We start from the raw sequence: 4,753 nt of genomic DNA on the forward strand, positions 1-4,753 counted from the left end.
GGGGGTGACACTTGTGTAGGTGTGACACTAAATGAAAACCATTTTAATTAAATACTTTAATAGAGGAATATGCAAATAAGTTATTACAATGTAGAATATGCTCTTCAGACGCATTCTAAAATATTTTAATAAATGCCATAACTGAACATGTGTAGCACTAGCCAACTACTACATTGCATTAATAATAAATTACCACAGCTATATTTAAATGATAAAGCAATTTATTTTCTAAAGAAAAATTTGAGTAAGAAAAATTTGTTTTGCAGGGTTTAAAAAGAAATAATTACTAAAAAAAATATAATGTATTGGAAACATGAAAATTTTCTCACTTTATATACATTAAATACAGAGTTGGCATTTCAATATAATAGAATTGGAAATTATCTAGTATGCAAAAAAAAAAAAAATTCAGATTTGCAGTTTTCAGGTAACTCATAAAAGGCATCCACTCTTGGGGTGGTTGGTGTTAGGAAAGGCATCTAGCCATGGAAAACAAGCCAAATCAGACTGTAGCCTGGTACAGCTCTCCAGCTCACAAGTTCCAGTCAAACCGTCTAATCCATGCCAGCAAGGAAATCACAAGATTCAAGTGGAAATTTGGGCATACCCACATACGTGTGCCCTCCAACCCAACTTTGTTTCTTCATAACTTTCAGAAAAATGTATACTTTTTAGTGAAATTTTTTACAAATACTCTTTAGATGGTATAGATTACAATTATATCAGAATTTAATATATATATATAAAAGAAAAATGGTGAGTGCAGACACATACATATTGAAACACACCACATATATATATATAAAAACATAAAAACTTGAAATTTTGAAAAAATTATGTGATGCTTGTTAATATGTACATGTACACACCCACCTTTTTTTTTTTTTTCTACATTAAAATTTTGTTAAAAATCACATGAAAAGTATTTGTAAAACAATTAAAGAATACCTATTTTTCTGAAAGTTATGAGGAAACAAAGTCGACTCATGATAATTGTCTCCTTCTCTCCGGAAAAAATTTTCCCAACACATTCTGATGTAATCAGAATCTACACTATTCAAAAGGTATGTGTAGAAAATTTCATTAAAAAAATATTCATTTTTGTGAAAGATATGAGGAAACAAAATCTGACAAACATACTTGTGTAGGTATGCCAAAAACGAAATAAAAGTAGGGATAGTGAGGGGGAAAACTGAAGGAGCGGCAAGAGGCAATTCGAATTTCCGTTTTTCAAAAAAAAAAAAGGAAATCCAAGGAAATTTGGAGGAGGGGGTGCATTTGGACATGCTGAATAGTAAATATTTCCACTTTCAGCTGATGATCGAAAACCGAAAGAATGCCTAGAAAATTCGACTATCGGTGAATTTCAACACTGATTTCAAATTTTGGCACAAGGCCAGCACTTTTGGGGAAGGGTAAGTCGATTACATCGACTCCAGAGCCCGACTGGTGCTTATTTTATCGACCCAGAAAGGTTGAAAGGCAATGTTGATCTTGGTGGAATTTGAATTCAGAATGTATAGACGGACGAAATGCCAATAAGCAATTTGCTCGGCGTGCTAACGATTCTGCCAGCAAACATTTTACAACTTAGAAAGAAAAACGATTCATCCATTTGTAAAGATAGTATTAAAAGCAAGGAGTATTCATTAATGGATCTTAGATTGTAATTAGATCCAAGAAAAAAAATATGAAGCCATATTATTGGATACTCACACACAAATGTATTTGCCTCTCTTGCTAAACTAACGTTATGCTGAAAAGAGAGCTCCACCGCACACTATCTCTAAGAAAAATGTCCGATAATCAAGGGAAAACGTTGTTTTGATTTTAAGTGGTAACCTTATCGCATATGCACTGTTGTAATCTGAAACTGGTCTCTGGAGATACAGAATGCATTGATTAACGTAAAGATGCAGTTGCAACAAGCTTTACTCAGCGTTAACTTTCGTGATAAAAGAAATTCGAAAAATATTTGATCATACGACTGATAAAAGAGAATTTTATGGATGGCTATTATGTATTGACGCTTCTGTCTGAAGGCTTGAACTGTTTATTTCTTGATTCGCTAAATTACAGAGTTTTCGTCGAATAATGTCAGGAAATAGAAGCATTTTTGAGCAAATTAAATCATTATTTTAAAATGTTTTGAAGGGATAAGATAGAACTACTTACAAAATTTCGTGAAAAATACCACATGCATCCTAAGAGTTAGTAACGAAACTGTGTAACCATTAAAAGGTGTGCCTGTGGGACGTTGGTGGCTATTCGATGTGAGAGACAACCATTCAAGAATAACATATGCACGAGATTTTAAAAGCGGAGCGATACAAAGTCGTCGAACCGCAAATGAAGGAACTACACACAAACGTAAAAGAGTAGTTTAAAAACGACGCAATTAAATACAATACGCTGTTGAACACACCTAGATATTTGTGGTAAATTAATGTACAGCTGTATAATATTGTTGTATTGTTTCATGTGAGCGGTTATGCACATCTATCAAAAACAAAGTTATCGTTGAAAATATGTAAAACAAAAATGTCAATGAATATTAATAAGAAAAAGAAGAAAGAAAGCACACCTACAAAATGCTTAATGTCGGTTTCTTAACATTGACGTCAGTCCATACGCTTTGTAAGAGGGTGGAGTTCATTAACTCGACCTCGGTAGCTTCTCACCCACCACCACAGCCTCGAACTAAATACCCAAGACGTTTTGTGACCTTCGCTCTACCAATCCTGCAAATTACCTGCCAAAAATGTTGAAACAATATCAATTTATCTTTAAGGATTTGCACTATTTAGTTCAAGCTCTTTACATTTTGAATTTAAATTCTGCCGAGGTAACTTTAACTTTCATCGTTCTGAGGTCGATAAAATAAAGTACCAGTCAAGTACATAGGATCGATTTAATGAACTATATCCATTCCCATGTTTGAGGTCGTGTTTACTTTAGAAATCAATATTAGATTCACTTTAAACTATTGCAAATCATAAACGTTCAATTCAAACCCAATTTGCCATAGTCAATTATTTGATCTCTCGTTTCCACTAATAGGTGCCCAGCCATATTGACTTCAAAACAGTAAATACCTACTGTGGTGTAATCACTTGCGTTTCGGCGTTTGCCACATTAAACTATCAAATAGAAATTTTTAAAAAAAACAAAAAAAAAATAAAGTGAAGCTAGTGAAAAGCTTCCATATGGCCGTCCGACCTACAAAAAGTAGCAACGAAACATCTCTTTAGGCCCTAGGCATGGACAACCTTTTTCAAGAAGCGGACCGCACGAGACATCTGACGTGTGATACCCGACGTACCCGTATAGGTAATATCAATTTGATGGAGGGAGTGAGTTAATGCGCAGGCACAAACATCTGATCACTATAAAAAAGTCATCTGTTCAAATTGTTCAGCAAGTAATTGTAGAACCCTCGACTGTTGTCTACAATAGGAGAGTCCACGACTAAAACAGTAGTAGCTGTCATTAAGAGAAAAGGATTTAAGGTGGTGAAATATAACTGTTTACAAATGTATGTACACATTTCAGGTATTGGGTGAGGGGCTAGCGAGGTGGTAGGTTAGGTGTTGGCAAAATTAAATTTGTTTTATTGTGAATATGACACATCGTTGCGAGTTTCAATATAGGTTAGGTTATATTCTCGAGGCAGAAAAAGGCTGAAGGGTTTGACGAGGATAAGTGCTAGATCTAGAACACATTGTTTTGAAGAGTATCTGTTATCTTTTACTTGTTTCAGTCACTAGATTGTGGTCATGCTGGGGCTTATTCGAACAAATCGCCCCCAGTACTTGTCTTTTTTAAACCTGGTATTTATTCCACCGGATTCTTTTTGCCGGACTGCTAATGTACGGGACGTAAAGACACCAACACCGGTTGTCAGTATTCAACTTATTATTTCCCTTCAAAACTAATGCCGCGCGGGCAAAATACTCTGGGTGTATACTCTGCGCATGTGTGAAAATTTTCGCGTTAGTAGGCCGCGTCAGTTCCGGCTCCCTTCTTGAAGAGCTAAGTCGATCAAATTCAAATCTAATATTGTTGGTCTCTAGTTACCGAACCTTCGAAGTAAGAGAACTCTATGTATACGACGGGCTTCTGTACAGCTTTTGCCTACAAGATTCACTCACAAATCATTGGCCGGTCCGACGCTATAGTAAAAGGACACTTGCCTAAGGAACAGTGTAGTGGGACTTATCCCGAAACAACGTAGTCGTAAGGCAAACTTCTTAACTATACATCTGTGCCAGCAACTAAGAAGGCATTTCAAAAATATTTTTGAGAATAATTCTCTTGTATACGGAAACACGAATAGTGCAAATTTATAATAATTTTTAAACTTGAAATTTTCTTTAATGTTACTTAAACACTACCCCATTTCTTAGAGTATATATATATATATACTATCGGGCGGCCTTTTAGCTAGCATATAGCTTTTAAGCAACTGGCCTCGAATAGGAAGATCTGCAAACAGATCTCTGACTTGTTTTGAAGAATATGTTGCAATTGCTTCCTCCAGAGTCATATCCCAATGATGATCATATTCGTCACTAAAAAAATCATGTAAAAAAAATCGCCGAAAACAATTGCAGTAATGAAAACATAGGAATCCAAAATTTCAGGATTGCAGGTCCGGATTCGGCCCGGGATGTTTTTAATTTACTCACAGAGTTGGCCTTTAGATTATAAAAATTGTTATCGTACAAAAAAATTTGTCGCAAAAAGTCACGTA

Source organism: Octopus bimaculoides, chromosome 10, assembly GCF_001194135.2.
Source record: "Octopus bimaculoides isolate UCB-OBI-ISO-001 chromosome 10, ASM119413v2, whole genome shotgun sequence".
Classification (NCBI taxonomy): Eukaryota; Metazoa; Mollusca; class Cephalopoda; order Octopoda; family Octopodidae; genus Octopus; species Octopus bimaculoides.